Below are 21,506 nucleotides of genomic sequence, written 5' to 3' on the forward strand. Positions count from 1 at the left end.
GAATCACCGCACACTTCACTCATTTGGGCAGTCACGGGGCCAAAACCAGAGTGTGGAGCCACAGTGTGGCGGTGGAGGCAGCAGCAATGGGAGGCCATACAGCACCCTATGACAAAAATGGAAACCACCAGCAGTGTGAGGAGACCTGAAAGTGGCACATGGCAGAGTGTGGCGATAGAGACAGCAGCAATGGGAGGCCGTACAGGGACCCATGACACACTCTGGACCTGGCAGCAGCATGAGGAGGCGGTACAGGGGCCCATGACAGATTACGGGCCTGGCAGCAGCATGAGGAGTCGGTACAGGGGCCCATGGCAGATTACGGGCCTGGCAGCAGCAATGGGAGGCCGTACAGGGACCCATGACACACTCTGGACCTGGCAGCAGCATGGGGAGGCGGTACAGGGGCCCATGACAGATTACGGGCCTGGCAGCAGCATGAGGAGTCGGTACGGGGGCCCATGACACACTCTGGACCTGGCAGCAGCATGAGGAGGCGGTACAGGGGCGCATGACAGATTACGAGCCTGGCAGCAGCAACTTGGACAGGAGGACGTTCAGCTTCTGCACCGTCGGGTGCGTGCTCGCAAACTGTTGTCTCTTGGAAACGGATTCCAAGAAAGACTGCTGACGGAATCCGTGAAGAGGAGTAGCAGGAGAAGGAGCATCTGAACGAGCGGAATATGCCAACAAGCGACAACAGTGGCCCATGACAGATTACGGGCCTGGCAGCAGCATGAGGAGTCGGTACGGGGGCCCATGGCAGATTACGGGCCTGGCAGCAGCTATGGGAGGCCCGTAATCTGCCAGCACCCTATGACAAAAAATGGAACCCACCAGCAGTGTGAGGAGACCTGAAAGTGGCACATGGCAGAGTGTGGCGATGGAGACAGCAGCAATGGGAGGCCGTACAGGGACCCATGAGAGACTCTGGACCTGGCAGCAGCATGAGGAGGCGGTATAGGGGCCCATGGCAGATTAGGGGCCTGGCAGCAGCTATGGGAGGCCCGTAATCTGCCAGCACCCTATGACAAAAAATGGAACACACCAGCAGTGTGAGGAGACCTGAAAGTGGCACATGGCAGAGTGTGGCGATGGAGGCAGCAGCAATGGGAGGCCGTACAGGGACCCATGAGAGACTCTGGACTTGGCAGCAGCATGAGGAGGCGGTATAGGGGCCCATGGCAGATTAGGGGCCTGGCAGCAGCTATGGGAGGCCCGTAATCTGCCAGCACCCTATGACAAAAAATGGAACACACCAGCAGTGTGAGGAGACCTGAAAGTGGCACATGTTTGGGGCATGATTCATGGCGGATTTAGTCAGTTGTGTCAGGAACTGGTGGTTTGAAATCCAGACTAATCCACGCCTGATTCATTTTCACAAACGTGAGTCTCTCCACACTTTGGGTGGACAGTCGTGTCCTCCGCGGAGTTGCAATACCTCCTGCCGCACTAAACACGCGCTCCGATGCCACGCTACTGGCCGGGCATGACAGCCTTTCAAGGGCAAATTCAGCTAGTTGGGGCCAAAGGTCAAGTTTCGTTGCCCAGTAGTCAAGGGGATTGTCTACCTCGGTTGGCAGGGTGCTGTCCAAGTAGGCCTAAGCCTGTTGTTTGAGGTCCTGCTCCAGGTCCACCTGATGCTGCTGCTGCTGCTGCGGCTGGTTAGTAGTTTCCTCACTGCGCTGGTGAAGAAAGCTACTCATCATCGACTGCAGACTGAGGCAGCCGCTGCTGGTGGAGCTGCCACTGCTCCTACCACCCCACCCCTCCCCTGCTGCCATGGCAGCGGAACACGAGCGCACAGGGCCCACAGTGTCTGAGGATGGACGTTGGCGCAGACAGGCAGAGACCAGCTGACTACATAGGTGTTTTTTATAGTACGTTATTTTGGCCTCCCTCTCAGCAGGTGTGAAAAAGGCCACCATTTTTGAACGGTAGCGAGGGTCCAACAAGGTGGACAGCCAAAAGTCATCCCTCTGTCTGATGGTTATTATTCGGCTGTCGCTACGCAAGCAACCGAGCATGCTATGGGCCATTTGTGCCAAGGAATGCGAGGGACTCCCTGCCTCCATCTCCACAGCATACTGCCACGGTGCGTCTAGGTCCTCTGTCTCCTCTTCCTCCTCCTCTACCAGATGCTCCTGCTCCTCCACTCCTGTCCGCTGAGTGGAAAAACCACCCATTTCACTCAATAATTCCTGAGCACCAATGTCCTCCTCTACCTCCTCCTCTTCTTCCAGTCCTGCCCCCACAGGGGCCATGTGGCGTTGAGATCTGTGCGCCACGTCTACCGCACCCTGACCAGCCATTGTTAACAGCATTTGTTCCAGGACGTGCAACAGAGGAATGACGTCGTTCATCCCATAGTCCTGCCGACTCACGAATAGCGTGGCCTCCTCAAAGGGCCTGAGCAAGCGCAGGTGTCACGCATGAGCTGCCAATGGCTGACATCTAAGTTACACAGGGAGTACCTTTATCTGCTTTTAACATCAGGAAATCTGTGATGGCCTTTTGCTGTTCGTAAAGGCGGTCTAACATATGTAGGGTTGAATTCCACCTTGTTGCAACGTCACAGCATGAGGAGTCGGTATAGGGGCCCATGGCAGATTAGGGGCCTGGCAGCAGTTATGGGAGGCCCATAATCTGCCAGCACCCTATGACAAAAAATGGAACACACCAGCAGTGTGAGGAGACCTGAAAGTGGCACATGGCAGAGTGTGGCGATGGAGACAGCAGCAATGGGAGGCCGTACAGGGACCCATGAGAGACTCTGGACCTGGCAGCAGCATGAGGAGGCGGTATATAGGGGCCTACGGCAGATTAGGGGCCTGGCAGCAGCTATAGGAGGCCCGTAATCTGCCAGCACCCTATGTCAAAAAATTCAACACACCAGCAGTGTGTGAGGAGACCTGAAAGTGGCACATGGCAGAGTGTGGCGATGGAGACAGCAGCAATGGGAGGCCGTACAGGGACCCATGACAGACTCTGGACTTGGCAGCAGCATGAGGAGGCGGTATATAGGGGCTTATGGCAGATTAGGGGCCTGGCAGCAGCTATAGGAGGCCCGTAATCTGCCAGCACCCTATGTCAAAAAATTCAACACACCAGCAGTGTGAGGAGACCTGAAAGTGGCACATGGCAGAGTGTGGCGATGGAGACAGCAGCAATGGGAGGCCGTACAGGGACCCATGACAGACTCTGAACTTGGCAGCAGCATGAGGAGGCGGTATATAGGGGCCCATGGCAGATTAGGGGCCTGGCAGCAGCTATAGGAGGCCCGTAATCTGCCAGCACCCTATGTCAAAAAATTCAACACACCAGCAGTGTGAGGAGACCTGAAAGTGGCACATGGCAGAGTGTGGCGATGGAGACAGCAGCAATGGGAGGCCGTACAGGGACCCATGACAGACTCTGGACTTGGCAGCAGCATGAGGAGGCGGTATATAGGGGCCCATGGCAGATTAGGGGCCTGGCAGCAGCTATGGGAGGCCCGTAATCTGCCAGCACCCTATGTCAAAAAATTCTACACACCAGCAGTGTGTGAGGAGACCTGAAAGTGGCACATGGCAGAGTGTGGCGATGGAGACAGCAGCAATGGGAGGCCGTACAGGGACCCATGACAGACTCTGGACTTGGCAGCAGCATGAGGAGGCGGTATATAGGGGCCCATGGCAGATTAGGGGCCTGGCAGCAGCTATGGGAGGCCCGTAATCTGCCAGCACCCTATGTCAAAAAATTCAACACACCAGCAGTGTGTGAGGAGACCTGAAAGTGGCACATGGCAGAGTGTGGCGATGGAGAAAGCAGCAATGGGAGGCCGTACAGGGACCCATGAGAGACTCTGGACCTGGCAGCAGCATGAGGAGGCGGTATATAGGGGCCCATGGCAGATTAGGGGCCTGGCAGCAGCTATGTGAGGCCCGTAATCTGCCTGCACCCTATGTCAAAAAATTAAACACACCAGCAGTGTGAAGAGACCTGAAAGTGGCACATGGCATGAGAGACTCTGGACCTGGCAGCAGCAGGAGGAGGCGGTATAGGGGCCCATGGCTGATTAGGGGCCTGGCAGCAGCTATGTGAGGCCCGTTATCTTGCAGCACCCTATGTCAAAAAATTTAACACACCAGCAGTGTGAAGATACCTGAAAGTGGCACATGGCAGCAGAGTGTGGCGATGGAGACAGCAGCAATGGGAGGCCGTACAGGGACCCATGAGAGACTCTGGACCTGGCAGCAGCAGGAGGAGGTGGTATATAGGGGCCCATGGCAGATTAGGGGCCTGGCAGCAGCTATGTGAGGCCCGTAATCTGCCTGCACCCTATGTCAAAAAATTTAACACACCAGCAGTGTGAAGAGACCTGAAAGTGGCACATGGCAGCAGAGTGTGGCGATGGAGACAGCAGCAATGGGAGGCCGTACAGGGACCATGACAGACTCTGGACTTGGCAGCAGCATGAGGAGGCGGTATATAGGGGCCCATGGCAGATTAGGGGCCTGGCAGCAGCTATGTGAGGCCCGTAATCTGCCTGCACCCTATGTCAAAAAATTTAACACACCAGCAGTGTGAAGAGACCTGAAAGTGGCACATGGCAGCAGAGTGTGGCGATGGAGACAGCAGCAATGGGAGGCCGTACAGGGACCATGACAGACTATGGACTTGGCAGCAGCATGAGGAGGCGGTATATAGGGGCCCATGGCAGATTAGGGGCCTGGCAGCAGCTATGTGAGGCCCGTAATCTGCCTGCACCCTATGTCAAAAAATTTAACACACCAGCAGTGTGAAGAGACCTGAAAGTGGCACATGGCAGCAGAGTGTGGCGATGGAGACAGCAGCAATGGGAGGCCGTACAGGGACCATGACAGACTCTGGACTTGGCAGCAGCATGAGGAGGCGGTATATAGGGGCCCATGGCAGATTAGGGGCCTGGCAGCAGCTATGTGAGGCCCGTAATCTGCCTGCACCCTATGTCAAAAAATTTAACACACCAGCAGTGTGAAGAGACCTGAAAGTGGCACATGGCATGAGAGACTCTGGACCTGGCAGCAGCAGGAGGAGGCGGTATAGGGGCCCATGGCTGATTAGGGGCCTGGCAGCAGCTATGTGAGGCCCGTTATCTTGCAGCACCCTATGTCAAAAAATTTAACACACCAGCAGTGTGAAGAGACCTGAAAGTGGCACATGGCAGCAGAGTGTGGCGATGGAGACAGCAGCAATGGGAGGCCGTACAGGGACCCATGAGAGACTCTGGACCTGGCAGCAGCAGGAGGAGGTGGTATATAGGGGCCCATGGCAGATTAGGGGCCTGGCAGCAGCTATGTGAGGCCCGTAATCTGCCTGCACCCTATGTCAAAAAATTTAACACACCAGCAGTGTGAAGAGACCTGAAAGTGGCACATGGCAGCAGAGTGTGGCGATGGAGACAGCAGCAATGGGAGGCCGTACAGGGACCATGACAGACTCTGGACTTGGCAGCAGCATGAGGAGGCGGTATATAGGGGCCCATGGCAGATTAGGGGCCTGGCAGCAGCTATGTGAGGCCCGTAATCTGCCTGCACCCTATGTCAAAAAATTTAACACACCAGCAGTGTGAAGAGACCTGAAAGTGGCACATGGCAGCAGAGTGTGGCGATGGAGACAGCAGCAATGGGAGGCCGTACAGGGACCATGACAGACTATGGACTTGGCAGCAGCATGAGGAGGCGGTATATAGGGGCCCATGGCAGATTAGGGGCCTGGCAGCAGCTATGTGAGGCCCGTTATCTTGCAGCACCCTATGTCAAAAAATTAAACACACCAGCAGTGTGAAGAGACCTGAAAGTGGCACATGGCAGCAGAGTGTGGCGATGGAGACAGCAGCAATGGGAGGCCGTACAGGGACCCATGAGAGACTCTGGACTTGGCAGCAGCATGAGGAGGCGGTATATAGGGGCCCATGGCAGATTAGGGGCCTGGCAGCAGCTATGTGAGGCCCGTTATCTTGCAGCACCCTATGTCAAAAAATTAAACACACCAGCAGTGTGAAGAGACCTGAAAGTGGCACATGGCAGCAGAGTGTGGCGATGGAGACAGCAGCAATGGGAGGCCGTACAGGGACCCATGAGAGACTCTAGACTTGGCAGCAGCATGAGGAGGCGGTTTATAGGGGCCCATGGCAGATTAGGGGCCTGGCAGCAGCTATGTGAGGCCCGTAATCTGCCTGCACCCTATGTCAAAAAATTTAACACACCAGCAGTGTGAAGAGACCTGAAAGTGGCACATGGCAGCAGAGTGTGGCGATGGAGACAGCAGCAATGGGAGGCCGTACAGGGACCCATGAGAGACTCTGGACTTGGCAGCAGCATGAGGAGGCGGTATATAGGGGCCCATGGCAGATTAGGGGCCTGGCAGCAGCTATGTGAGGCCCGTTATCTTGCAGCACCCTATGTCAAAAAATTAAACACACCAGCAGTGTGAAGAGACCTGAAAGTGGCACATGGCAGCAGAGTGTGGCGATGGAGACAGCAGCAATGGGAGGCCGTACAGGGACCCATGAGAGACTCTAGACTTGGCAGCAGCATGAGGAGGCGGTTTATAGGGGCCCATGGCAGATTAGGGGCCTGGCAGCAGCTATGTGAGGCCCGTAATCTGCCTGCACCCTATGTCAAAAAATTTAACACACCAGCAGTGTGAAGAGACCTGAAAGTGGCACATGGCAGCAGAGTGTGGCGATGGAGACAGCAGCAATGGGAGGCCGTACAGGGACCCATGAGAGACTCTAGACTTGGCAGCAGCATGAGGAGGCGGTATATAGGGGCCCATGGCAGATTAGGGGCCTGGCAGCAGCTATGTGAGGCCCGTAATCTGCCTGCACCCTATGTCAAAAAATTTAACACACCAGCAGTGTGAAGAGACCTGAAAGTGGCACATGGCAGCAGAGTGTGGCGATGGAGACAGCAGCAATGGGAGGCCGTACAGGGACCCATGAGAGACTCTGGACTTGGCAGCAGCATGAGGAGGCGGTATATAGGGGCCTATGGCAGATTAGGGGCCTGGCAGCAGCTATAGGAGGCCCGTAATCTGCCAGCACCCTATGTCAAAAAATTAAACACACCAGCAGTGTGAGGAGACCTGAAAGTGGCACATGTTTGAGGCATGATTCATGGCGGATTTAGTCAGTTGTGTCAGGAACTGGTGGTTTGAAATCCAGACTAATCCACGCCTGATTCATTTTCACAAACGTGAGTCTCTCCACACTTTGGGTGGACAGTCGTGTCCTCCGCGGAGTTACAATACCTCCTGCCGCACTAAACACGCGCTCCGATGCCACGCTACTGGCCGGGCATGACAGCCTTTCAAGGGCAAATTCAGCTAGTTGGGGCCAAAGGTCAAGTTTCGTTGCCCAGTAGTCAAGGGGATTGTCTACCTCGGTTGGCAGGGTGCTGTCCAAGTAGGCCCAAGCCTGTTGTTTGAGCTCCTGCTCCAGGTCCACCTGATGCTGCTGCTGCTGCTGCGGCTGGTTAGTAGTTTCCTCACTGCGCTGGTGAAGAAAGCTACTCATCATCGACTGCAGACTGAGGCAGCCACTGCTGGTGGAGCTGCCACTGCTCCTACCACCCCACCCCTCCCCTGCTGCCATGCCAGCGGAACGCGAGCGCACAGGGCCCACAGTGTCTGAGGATGGACGTTGGCGCACAAAGGCAGAGACCAACTGACTACATAGGTGGTTTTTATAGTACGTAATTTTGGCCTCCCTCTCAGCAGGTGTGAAAAAGGCCACCATTTTGGACCGGTAGCGAGGGTCCAACAAGGTGGACAGCCAAAAGTCATCCCTCTGTCTGATGGTTATTATTCGGCTGTCGCTACGCAAGCAACCGAGCATGCTATGGGCCATTTGTGCCAAGGAATGCGAGGGACTCCCTGCCTCCATCTCCACAGCATACTGCCACGGTGCGTCTGGGTCCTCTGTCTCCTCCTCCTCCTCCTCTACCAGATGCTCCTGCTCCTCCACTCCTGTCCGCTGAGTGGAAAAACCACCCATTTCACTCAATAATTCCTGAGCACAAATGTCCTCCTCTACCTCCTCCTCTTCTTCCTGTCCTGCCCCCACAGGGGTCATGTGGCGTTGAGATCTGTGCGCCACGTCTACCGCACCCTGACCAGCCATTGTTAACAGCATTTGTTCCAGGACGTGCAACAGAGGAATGACGTCGTTCATCCCATAGTCCTGCCGACTCACGAATAGCGTGGCCTCCTCAAAGGGCCTGAGCAAGCGGCAGGTGTCACGCATGAGCTGCCAATGGCTGACATCTAAGTTACACAGGGGAGTACCTTTATCCGCTTGTAACATCAGGAAATCGGTGATGGCCTTTCGCTGCTCGTAAAGGCGGTCTAACATGTGTAGGGTTGAATTCCACCTTGTTGCAACGTCGCAGATCAGGCGATGCTGTGGAATTCCGTTCTGCCGCTGCAGCTCAATGAGGGTGTTCTTTGCGGTGTAGGAATGGCTGAAATGCATGCACAGTTTACGTGACATTTTAAGGATGTCTTGCAGTGGGATGGTGGATTTTAGGAACCGCTTGACAACCAGATTGAACACGTGAGCCATGCATGGCGCATGGCACAACCTTCCTTGACGCAGAGCAGACACCATGTTCTTTCCGTTGTCAGTCAACATGGTTCCGATTTTTAGTTTGCGCGGAGACAGCCATCTGTCGATTTCTCTGTTCATTACACTCAGCAGTTCCTCCCCTGTGTGACTACGTTCGCCAAGGCATACCAGGTGCAGCACAGCGTGACACCGTTGCGCCCTGCACATGTGATATGCCGGTCGGGTAATGGGACTTGGCACGGGGGTGGCGGCTGAGGACACGGCGGAAAAAGAGGTGGTAGAGGCGGACATGCTTGCTGGACCAAGGACGTGCAAACGTGGAGGCAAAAGCGTCGTGACCTGTCCAAGTTGCTGGTGCGGCTGTGCCGGCACCACGTTCACCCAGTGGGCCGTAAATGACATGTACTGTCCCTGACCGTAGTTACAGCTCCACACGTCGGCGCTGCCGTGCACTTTGGCAGAGACCGACATGCTCAAAGACTGGCCCACCATCTCTTCTACATGTGAATGCAGGGCTGGCACTGCCTTTTGGGCAAAGAAATGACGGCTTGGCACTCTCCACCGCGGCGCGGCACAAGCCATCATTTCTCGGAAAGGTGCTGAGTCCACCAGTTGGAAAGGGAGGGACTGCAGCACCAGCAACTTGGACAGGAGGACGTTCAGCTTTTGCACCGTCGGGTGCGTGCTCGCAAACTGTTGTCTCTTGGATACGGATTCCAAGAAAGACTGTTGACGGAATCCGAGAAGAGGAGTAGCAGGAGAAGGAGCATCTGAACGAGCGGAAGATGCCAACGAGCGACAACTCCCCTCAGCAGAGGTGTTGGAGCCTTGACTGGCTGATAGAGGGCGATTGACGACGTCGGGTGACGGAGCAAGTAACGGAGCGGGTGATGGAGCGGGGGCTGGGGCAGGCAGAACCGCCGTATGTTTATCACGGTTTTCCCAGGCCACCGAATGGTGACGCTGCATATGCTGACGCAACGCTGTAGTCCCAACATGGGCCCCCTGGCCACGCTTGCATTTCTGGCCACATAGTCGACATACGGCTACGTTTACTTCCTCGGGCGGCTTGAGGAAAAATTGCCACACCACCGAGTAGGAAACTTTGCCCCCGCTACTCTTCACTGGCTGACTGCTACTTCCTCCGTGCGCACCGGCACCACTACTGGCCGTGGTGGTAGGCTGCAGTGGAGCTGGTGCTCTACTCCGTGGACGTTTGGCTCCACTGACACTGATGCGACCCTGCTGCTGTCTCCTGGGCAACCCACCGACTGTTTTGCTCGCTGCCAAGCTGCCACCCTCTTCTCCTGATGATGCGGAAGAAATTGCCTGATGACGACGAGGCTGCCAAGTGCGATCAACCTCCTCATCATCAAGTAGGGTCTCCGCCTCACTACTAGCCCCCTCGGCTGCGTCTGGGTCAGGAGACAGACCTGTCTCTAGACCGGCTACCGAGCCACTCTCCTCGCCAGTACTTGTTCGCTTGGCTGCTGAAAAGGCCGATGTCTCCCCCCGTTCCTGACCGCCCTCTGTTAGCTCTTCCTCACTGTACAGTGGGGCTGAGCCCACAGCATGCGATACTTCGCTTGGTGAGGGAACAGCAAAGGACAGGGGCAGGTAGAGGACACGTGATTTCAGTGGGCTTGGTCCCGGGCCATGCCAACTAACGGTTGTGTCTGACGTACCCACCGACCGTTGGCTGTAGGTGTCAGAGGTGACCTGGGAAGAGGAAGACGACCGAGCCAACCAATCAATGACGGCAGGGTTGTCGGTGGAGACACGACCGCTGGATGACACCGGGAGCACTGGCCTCTGGCTGCGAATACTGCTGCCTCGACCCCTTCCTCTGCTGCCACGTCTGCTCGCTCCTAAAACATTGCCTCCTCTGCCACTCCTCTGCATGTTGTCTGACATACTATTTAATTCAACGATTAGGTGTCCCTGAGTAACAATTCTCTGGCACTCAGTAACAATTCTGTCTGTCCCTGAGTATGAATTCTGTGGCCCTGAGTAACAATTCTGTGTCTGTGCGAGTAACAATTCTGTGTCTGTGCGAGTAACAATTCTGTGTCTGTGCAAGTAACAATTTTGTGTCTGTGCGAGTAACAATTCTCTGGCACTCAGTAACAATTCTGTCTGTCCCTGAGTAACAATTCTCTGGCACTCAGTAACAATTCTGTCTGTCCCTGAGTAACAATTCTCTGGCACTCAGTAACAATTCTGTCTGTCCCTGAGTAACAATTCTCTGGCACTCAGTAACAATTCTGTCTGTCCCTGAGTATGAATTCTGTGGCCCTGAGTAACAATTCTGTGTCTGCGCGAGTAACAATTCTGTGTCTGTGCAAGTAACAATTTTGTGTCTGTGCAAGTAACAATTTTGTGTCTGTGCGAGTAACAATTCTCTGGCACTCAGTAACAATTCTGTCTGTCCCTGAGTAACAATTCTCTGGCACTCAGTAACAATTCTGACTGTCCCTGAGTAACAATTCTCTGGCACTCAGTAACAATTCTGTCTGTCCCTGAGTAACAATTCTCTGGCACTCAGTAACAATTGTGTGTCTGTGCAAGTAACAATTCTGTGTCTGTGCAAGTAACAATTTTGTGTCTGTGAGAGTAACAATTCTCTGGCACTCAGTAACAATTCTGTCTGTCCCTGAGTAACAATTCTCTGGCACTCAGTAACAATTCTGTCTGTCCCTGAGTATGAATTCTGTGGCCCTGAGTAACAATTCTGTCTCTGTGCGAGTAACAATTCTGTGTCTGTGCAAGTAACAATTTTGTGTCTGTGAGAGTAACAATTCCCTGGCACTCAGTAACAATTCTGTCTGTCCCTGAGTAACAATTCTCTGGCACTCAGTAACAATTCTGTCTTCCCTGAGTAACAATTCTCTGGCACTCAGTAACAATTCTGTCTGTCCCTGAGTATGAATTCTGTGGCCCTGAGTAACAATTCTGTCTCTGTGCGAGTAACAATTCTGTGTCTGTGCAAGTAACAATTTTGTGTCTGTGAGAGTAACAATTCTCTGGCACTCAGTAACAATTCTGTCTGTCCCTGAGTAACAATTCTCTGGCACTCAGTAACAATTCTGTCTGTCCCTGAGTATGAATTCTGTGGCCCTGAGTAACAATTGTGTGTCTGTGCAAGTAACAATTCTGTGTCTGTGCAAGTAACAATTTTGTGTCTGTGAGAGTAACAATTCTCTGGCACTCAGTAACAATTCTGTCTGTCCCTGAGTAACAATTCTCTGGCACTCAGTAACAATTCTGTCTGTCCCTGAGTAACAATTCTGTCTGTCCCTGAGTATGAATTCTGTGGCCCTGAGTAAGAATTCTCTGGCACTCAGTAACAATTCTGTCTGTCCCTGAGTATGAATTCTGTGGCCCTGAGTAACAATTGTGTGTCTGTGCAAGTAACAATTCTGTGTCTGTGCAAGTAACAATTTTGTGTCTGTGAGAGTAACAATTCTCTGGCACTCAGTAACAATTCTGTCTGTCCCTGAGTAACAATTCTCTGGCACTCAGTAACAATTCTGTCTGTCCCTGAGTATGAATTCTGTGGCCCTGAGTAACAATTCTGTCTCTGTGCGAGTAACAATTCTGTCTCTGTGCGAGTAACAATTCTGTGTCTGTGCAAGTAACAATTTTGTGTCTGTGAGAGTAACAATTCTCTGGCACTCAGTAACAATTCTGTCTGTCCCTGAGTAAGAATTCTCTGGCACTCAGTAACAATTCTGTCTGTCCCTGAGTAACAATTCTCTGGCACTCAGTAACAATTCTGTCTGTCCCTGAGTAACAATTCTGTCTGTCCCTGAGTATGAATTCTGTGGCCCTGAGTAAGAATTCTCTGGCACTCAGTAACAATTCTGTCTGTCCCTGAGTATGAATTCTGTGGCCCTGAGTAACAATTGTGTGTCTGTGCAAGTAACAATTCTGTGTCTGTGCAAGTAACAATTTTGTGTCTGTGAGAGTAACAATTCTCTGGCACTCAGTAACAATTCTGTCTGTCCCTGAGTAACAATTCTCTGGCACTCAGTAACAATTCTGTCTGTCCCTGAGTAACAATTCTCTGGCACTCAGTAACAATTCTGTCTGTCCCTGAGTAACAATTCTCTGGCACTCAGTAACAATTCTGTCTGTCCCTGAGTAACAATTCTGTCTGTCCCTGAGAATGAATTCTGTGGCCCTGAGTAAGAATTCTCTGGCACTCAGTAACAATTCTGTCTGTCCCTGAGTAACAATTCTCTGGCACTCAGTAACAATTCTGTCTGTCCCTGAGTATGAATTCTGTGGCCCTGAGTAACAATTGTGTGTCTGTGCAAGTAACAATTCTGTGTCTGTGCAAGTAACAATTTTGTGTCTGTGAGAGTAACAATTCTCTGGCACTCAGTAACAATTCTGTCTGTCCCTGAGTAACAATTCTCTGGCACTCAGTAACAATTCTGTCTGTCCCTGAGTAACAATTCTGTCTGTCCCTGAGTATGAATTCTGTGGCCCTGAGTAAGAATTCTCTGGCACTCAGTAACAATTCTGTCTGTCCCTGAGTATGAATTCTGTGGCCCTGAGTAACAATTGTGTGTCTGTGCAAGTAACAATTCTGTGTCTGTGCAAGTAACAATTTTGTGTCTGTGAGAGTAACAATTCTCTGGCACTCAGTAACAATTCTGTCTGTCCCTGAGTAACAATTCTCTGGCACTCAGTAACAATTCTGTCTGTCCCTGAGTATGAATTCTGTGGCCCTGAGTAACAATTCTGTCTCTGTGCGAGTAACAATTCTGTGTCTGTGCAAGTAACAATTTTGTGTCTGTGAGAGTAACAATTCTCTGGCACTCAGTAACAATTCTGTCTGTCCCTGAGTAAGAATTCTCTGGCACTCAGTAACAATTCTGTCTGTCCCTGAGTAACAATTCTCTGGCACTCAGTAACAATTCTGTCTGTCCCTGAGTAACAATTCTGTCTGTCCCTGAGTATGAATTCTGTGGCCCTGAGTAAGAATTCTCTGGCACTCAGTAACAATTCTGTCTGTCCCTGAGTATGAATTCTGTGGCCCTGAGTAACAATTGTGTGTCTGTGCAAGTAACAATTCTGTGTCTGTGCAAGTAACAATTTTGTGTCTGTGAGAGTAACAATTCTCTGGCACTCAGTAACAATTCTGTCTGTCCCTGAGTAACAATTCTCTGGCACTCAGTAACAATTCTGTCTGTCCCTGAGTAACAATTCTCTGGCACTCAGTAACAATTCTGTCTGTCCCTGAGTAACAATTCTCTGGCACTCAGTAACAATTCTGTCTGTCCCTGAGTAACAATTCTGTCTGTCCCTGAGAATGAATTCTGTGGCCCTGAGTAAGAATTCTCTGGCACTCAGTAACAATTCTGTCTGTCCCTGAGTAACAATTCTCTGGCACTCAGTAACAATTCTGTCTGTCCCTGAGTAAAAATTCTGTGGCCCTAATAACGTTTCTGTGGCCCTAAGTAACAATTCTCTGGCACTGAGTAACAATTCTGTCTGTCCCTGAGTATGAATTCTGTGGCCCTAACTAGCGTTTCTTTGTCCCTAAATAACGATTCTGTGGCCCTCATTAACAAGTCTGTGTCCCTGAGTAATGGTTCTCTGTCCCTAAGTAACTTCTCTCTGTCCCCAATTCTCGTTTCTGTGGCCCTAACTCTGTCCCTGTCCCTAGTACAGAGCGGTCTGCCTCTGTTCAATGACTGCAGGCAAATGAAGATTTCCAAAATGGCCGCTATATATACCTCGACCATTACACAGTGCTGGCTGGCTGGCTGCTGATTGGCTGATGCGATCACATGTCGTTGAGGAATGCATTATGGGGCAGCGCGCCTTGTCTGCGCGCCTTCCCCGACATCCCCGCTCCGTCGCCGCACATGTCAGCCGCCATTTTCGGAAAAATTTCGATTCGCGCGTCCGAATTAGGCTGTTTTTCGGATTCGGCACGAATCGAAATTTTTCCGATATTCGACTCGAATTCCACTTCGGATACTTCGATTCGCTCATCTCTATTAATAACCAATGACATCATCAGTTGATAAGGAGGATGTTAGTTGCCTGCACAGTGTCCTTGTTTGACACGCCCCTGCCCCTGGGGGTCACATTAACAGAGTGATGGAGAAAAACTAAGGGAGAAGAGAAACACTGGAATACTAGTCAGTACCAGTGTGCAAAAGTGTATATGCTTTGGCAGAATAAATCACCTCTAATGCTGGGTGTTTTGCGTGTATGGATGTTGTTGCTTTAAATAAAACTATTAGAATAGGTTTTTTTTACATTTTAAAATAGGGTGCATCAAGACTGTCTTGAGACTGTCCATCATTTTAACCACTTGCCTAATGGTCACTTTTTACCTCCTTTGTGCCCAGACCAAAGGAGGTTTCAGATTTAGCTTTCAGTGCTGTTGCACTTTGAATGACAATTGCTCAGTCATGAAACACCGTACTCTTTTGAAACTTTTATAATTTTTTTTCACACAAATAGAGCTTTCTTTTGGTGGTGTTTAATTGCCAGTGGGGTCTTTATTTTTTGCACTATAAAAAAAAAATGTTTTTCTTTGTTTCTCTTATAAATTTTGCAAACAGGTAATTTTTCTCCTTCATCAATGAGCATTGATGAGGCTGCACTGATAGGCAGCACTGATGGGCACTGATGAGGTGGCACGGATAGGTAGCAATTGTACGTACAAATATGGATGCGAACATCCATTTTGGTAAAGTTCCTCCATCTTGTATCATTTCTCACTCCAAATCATCTCCCCCCTCCCTCTCTGTTGAGTGACATGTGGTCCTTGTGTGCTGGGTCGAGAAGTGCACAGGACACAGTTGGATATCCTTCATGGTTGTAAACCCAATTAGCTGATGCCAGGGTGTCTGGCAAACTCTTGCTCTGAAGCTGATTGTAAAGCCATAAACCCGGCAGTCACTGGACTTCAAAAACATTCCAGGATAGCCGTAAAACATATATCCCATGTGAAAACACTTTTTCGTACAATTTCACAATTTCTTATAGGCAATACATACCATAAAGCAAAACATATATTCGGATAGCTCAGTTTAATGCGAGTCGCCTGATATCTTACACCCCTAGTTAAAGTCTACAGGAGAGCAGGAAGCCATATAGTTCTAGCTGAAATAGTAAGGTATGGCATATTTGATGTCTGGACGTTCAGGATATCATTCTGCATAATAATCTACTAGTGCAGCAATGGGCAAACTACGGCCCGCGGGCCGTATACGGCCGGCGAACCTTTTAATCCGGCCCGCGGAGCTAGGCTCCCGCTAGGCTCCTCTCACAGTCCGCCCTGAAGACCGGTGTAGCATGAAAATCTGTCTCCTATGAGGATCTGTCCCCCTCGACGTATCTGCGCATGTGCCGGAGATCGCCGATCGGCTGCTAATGCCTGAAACTGGCACATGCGCAGATACGTCGAGGGGGACAGATCCTCATAGGAGACAGATTTTCATGCTACACCGGAACGGCGTGGGAACACGGCGAGAGGAACGCGCGGAGCAAAGGTAAGTGAATTGACACAGGGGGGACTTGGGAACTTAATATGGGGGATGAATTAATATGGGGAATGAATTACTATAGGGGGGATGAATTACTATATGGGGGATGAATTACTATATGGGGATGAATTACTATATGGGGGATGAATTACTATATGGGGGATGAATTACTATGGGGGATGAATTACTATGGGGGATGAATTACTATATGGGGGATGAATTACTATGGGGGATGAATTACTATATGGGGGATGAATTACTATGGGGGATGAATTACTATATGGGGGATGAATTACTATAGGGGATGAATTACTATGGGGGATGAATTACTATGAGGGATGAATTACTATATGGGGGATGAATTACTATGGGGGATGAATTACTACATGGGGGATGAATTACTATATGGGGGATGAATTACTATATGGGGGATGAATTACTATGGGGGATGAATTACTATATGGGGGATGAATTACTATATGGGGGATTAATTACTATGCTTACTATGGGGGAATATTACTATACTTACTATGGATGACACATACACATCATTCATCTACTCTTGGTCCGACCCCCGGGTCCAATATATGAACCCATTTCGGTCCTCAAGTCAAAAAGTTTGCCCACCCCTGTACTAGTGGCTAGGCTGCTACATGTACCTAGGGAAGGTTATTGACCATGATATAAACTGGGAGGGATTTGGTCCCTGCCTAAAACACTCCTCCCCAAATGAGGCAATTGGTTCTCTGCTTTAAGGAGACACCCTGCTGGGTTCCTAGAAAAAAGGCTGTTATGCTTGGAGAAGTAAGTTGAAGAATTCTCCCTTTTTAACATCAGGAACCAACTTTGGGAGAAAAGGCACCCTGTTTCTCTGACACTTGAATGCTGCTTAAACCAAGGCTGACACCATTTTGACATTTTTAGTAATAAATCTTATTTTCTGAAAAGTGTTGAACTGTTTCTAAAGCTATTTAATGCAAACTAAGAATCCCTGTCTCTGAAGAGTGCTACTGTGTGTTTTAAACCTCTATATACATCCGCCTGCGGTGACAGTGTGTATACAGACGATTATTAAAACATCATAGTGTTACTGCTAAGATTGATGAGTTTCCTCTTTCTCTGTACAAAAAGGAGGTGGTGGCAGTGTGAAGGGTTAATTGCATAATTAACCTGACCCAGTAACAACTGCTCTCAGGCTGCGGTACATAGATTGTGGTCCATTAGCTGGAAAATCTTTGCGTAGGGTGCAGCTGAGCGTGGTATTGTTACGCATGTGCACGGTTTTAGATTGGCTAGTCCTTCGGTCACAAGTTGGTGAGAAGGGCTAGGAGTCCGACGCCGCGACCGTCACAGTGGGCATTGATGAGGAGACACTGATGATGTTGCACTGATATGCAGCAATGATGGGCACCAATAGACGGTGCTTGTGGGCACTGATGGGCAGCACTGATGGGTGCAATTGCTGGGTGGCTCTGCTGGGCAGCACTGCTGGGCACTGGTGAGTGGCACTGCTGGGCGCCACCGATGATCAGGGCAGATGTCCTCTGTGACATTTGTCGGTTATCGGCAGTACTTTCCTTAAGCTGTGACCAGCAACTGTTTTTACTTTGTGATCTGCTGTGTCATTGGACACAGATGATCACGTGGTAAAAGGCAGCTGTGATTGGCCTTTTACCTAGTCATGTGATCTACTGTGTCCGTAGGACACAGCGATCACTGACAACGCTGGGTGCACACCACTGGGGGCACGCAGGGGGCACGTTCTGGGAGAACGTCATATGATGCCCTCCCAGAACTGGACAACCGCGATGTAGCTGTCATTCGGCTATAGCACGGTTGTAAAGTGGTTAAAGGATGTCTCCAGACTGTACATAATTTTAGAGGGTGCCTCGAGACTATCCATAATGTAAAGGGTGTCTCCAGACTGTCCATAATTCTAAAGGGTGTCTCCAGACTGTCCATAATTCTAAAGGGTGTTTCCAGACCGTCCATAATTTTAGAGGGTGCTTAGACATTGTCCATAATTTTAAAGGGTACCTTAACTGAAAAAAGGTTGAGAAACACTGGCCTATGCTACCAAAGTTGCTATGTAACTACATTTCTTTCTCAGATTTAAAGCATAGCTTTGCTGCACTTGGACCTGTGTGAGATCCTTATGATTGAATAAAACAATATCCAGTTTCCAGTGAGTCTGCCAGCAACTGGATTAATGTTTAAAAGTGCATCCATGTTGAATAACAATATACAATTCCCAGCTGAGTACTTAGAACTCTCCAAACCATGCGGCTCGAGATGGAGATGGAAATTTAAAGGATAACTACACCACCAGTTCATATCCTTTAGATGGTAAAATAATGGCACACTGTTCCTTACCTGTAGAAATAAATGTGATCCCCTCATTGCAGCCTGCAGTCTTTTGGCTTTCATGCTGCAAAACAATCTGCATCAAGCAGCCATTAAGCAGAGGTGGGATTCCTGATCACATGATCATTGTGATTGGCTGCTGGGGTGATTAGTAATCCCTCCCCAGCTCTCAGTTGTAAACAGTGAGCAGAAGCTATTGGTGACAGTCATTGTGCTAGGGATGCCGAGGGAATGTGCTCCCAACACAAACAAGGGATATCTCCTGTAAGCAAATATGTGAGTACAGCTGGCATTAAGGGGTTATTCAGCCTAAAAAAGAACCCCTCCCTTGTGTCCCAACAGCTCCTTCAAGGGAATCAGGATGTAAACAAACATCCTAATCTCTTTATAGGAATCCTGTCATGAGTGTAATATACAAGTTATCAATCCAGAACCTTTATGCTGGGAATGACAGTTGTCTAAATATGATCTTGCACCCTTAGGCCCCTTTCACACGGGGTGGACTCTGATTGTGATATGCATGCTTAGCAGGGGATCTGCTACCAAGCAGAGGGGAGTGGGCGGATGACAGGTCCATGTCCACTCTACTTATGCAGAGAGGACACGGGCACAGCCCTCTCTACTCTATGGGCAGTTGAATGTAAACGGACCGGCTGTCCATTTATAACAAACTGCCCTCTGATCCAGATTGATATAAATGAACACAAGTCTGTTTACACCCACAGCTCCGTAGAGCAGACTGGAGGGTCAGTTCGGGTCTTTTTTACTTTTTTATTCACTGGCTCTGAACCCAGAGCTGTATTCTATGCTTCACTCTGTCTTTATTTGCAGCATGCTTTCTCCAGGATTGTGACCCAGAAAGAACTGAAGCCAGGGACTATGAAGGCTGCTACTATTTTCAGAATAAGGTCAGTAATGGTAGCCTATGGATTTTTCTCATTACAGGTTTCCTATACATTACAGATAAGTTATAGTATCCATTTCTGGGCAGCAAACAGTGTTTGTGTCATCTAAATGATCTGCACCAAAAGTGTAGATATCCTTTAAAGAATAGCCACCAGGACCTGATTGTTTTACAATGGCACCATGAATCTAAACCAGTCTGTCCTGTCCTCCATTCTCACTATACATGCCAAAGCCTTTCATTTCTCTTCCATCATGTGAGTGTTTCTTATTGTGCTCTTCAATAAATGTACCACATACTGTACTTAGAGGTGCTTTTTTTCCTTTTTATAACTGTGGGAAGGAGCAGAGGATCGGTAAATCTTCCTTTATTGTTCCCCTAGATGTAAATCAGTTGCCTGGAGTGGGGCTATAAAATTAAATCAATAATAACAGAAAACAAATGCAGACAATAAAATTATAATGTTCCATATCATTGGTGGTCAGCATAAGTGGGAGACCACATTTCCCATTGCTCATTGCTCAAGGAAACATGGTCAAGAAAGGCTCTGTAGAGATTGCTAGATTCCTTTGAGCAGTGGCATTGATCTTCTGTATGATAATGTCTGCATAGTTCTGGTACCAAGTAGTAGTAGTTCCAGGTGTGTGGAACCAGTGGAGCCTTTCCTCTCTTTTCACAGGTAAGTAACCATTGACACCAAGGTCCAAGATCTTGTTCATTTGCTGCAACTACAAACAATCTTAACATCCAAAGGTGTAATTCATCTTTCACTGTCCAAGCTTATTAATGATTAACACCGTAATGTCGAAGGTAAAAGAATCTTACTGCCTGAAACCAGTTTTGCAACTTTGGCATACATTAGCAAGACTGTAAATATCAATGCACTGATTAGTGTATCCAAATTAATTATGCCTTGTTTTTTTCAGGATAAATTGGACTATCATTTGGTGGTAAATGGTAATAGCATTGTGTTGCAGACCAAATTCTGAGGCAATTTTGTAACAGATTCATATGCACTTTACTGAAAGTTAAATTAATCCATCTACAAAGTTCTTAATGAATTCCAGGGCTTGTTGATAGGCTAAGTCCCAGATGGTGCCATATGAATATAGATAAGGGCACTATACCACTCACCACTGATTTCATGCTTGCATAAACTACACAGTTATGTGGTGACCCATCACAAACAATTTGGGTCCTGATCCATAGTTTAAGAAACATTAATCTAGATTGAGAAAACCCTAAAAATGTAAGCATGCAATGAGAGTCATCTTTACTACAATACACTTCTATACAGAATAGAATAGAGACAAACAGATTTTTTGTAATGATTTGCACAAAGTTTCCATTACCTGTGTATTAGGTACGTGGAAGGAACTGTAAGGATTCTGCAACGTGTCAGCTTTGCTGTCTCAAGTTGGAGTACAGTGGAGGGAGGGAAATCAGGACTTTTATAAAAGAGTGAAACAGGTGATTGCACAACTGTCACCTCCCACTGTATTCTGTACAGGGCTGCAAGACTGAAATTCGTGTGGGAAAATATGAATATAGATTCATACAGATATGATTTTTTTTTATCTTAGATCTTGTGACTCTTGTAGAAGAGCTTTCAAAGCTTTCAGCAAGTATTTGTTAGCTTTTTGTAGCTTTCACTCCAATTTGAAGATTAGAAACACATAACTAAAGTGCTGTCACTTTAGACAAGCAGCTAGTAGACTATAGTACCTTTTTGAGCACTGCTTGATACCTGATTAAAGTGCATGTATAATTTAACGTGTAACGCATGTAACGTTCATGGCAAAAAAATAATCAAATGAAAAAAATAATAATATAGCATATACAACTGCAACACAAGACATATTGTGATTAAGTGTTATTCAAAATTACCTTTCCTTTTCAATCTGCAGCACTATGATTTTCTGTAAAATGCAATGCAATATGGCTACCTGGAGGTGTTCTATACACAGTATGTGTACAGAATGCCTAGCAGAAACATCATTTCCTGCTTGGGTGATTGGCTGATTTTCCCAGAAGCCTGCACAAAGATACAAATCAGATTGGGGATGTCCCCTACAACAAAAAGGTAATTTTTGGTGAGATACTCTCAATAGCAAATCACATCTTAAGGGATGCA

At 49.0% G+C, this 21,506-nt stretch overlaps 1 long non-coding RNA gene across 1 annotated transcript in view; it reads right to left on the minus strand.

Annotated features, from left to right (window-relative positions):
• The window catches only part of LOC149458013 (uncharacterized), a 58,043-nt gene extending 37,209 nt beyond the window's left edge, over positions 1-20,834 (minus strand). The window contains exon 1 of the long non-coding RNA XR_016313530.1: positions 20,725-20,834. This is a non-coding gene — a long non-coding RNA (uncharacterized LOC149458013). The remainder of the gene's footprint in view (positions 1-20,724) is intronic.
• Between the last annotated feature and the right edge of the window lie 672 nt (positions 20,835-21,506).

The sequence above is a fragment of the Staurois parvus genome, unplaced genomic scaffold (assembly GCF_062004578.1).
Source record: "Staurois parvus isolate SC_StPar_1 unplaced genomic scaffold, SC_StPar_1.0 ptg000298l, whole genome shotgun sequence".
NCBI classification, from domain to species: domain Eukaryota; kingdom Metazoa; phylum Chordata; class Amphibia; order Anura; family Ranidae; genus Staurois; species Staurois parvus.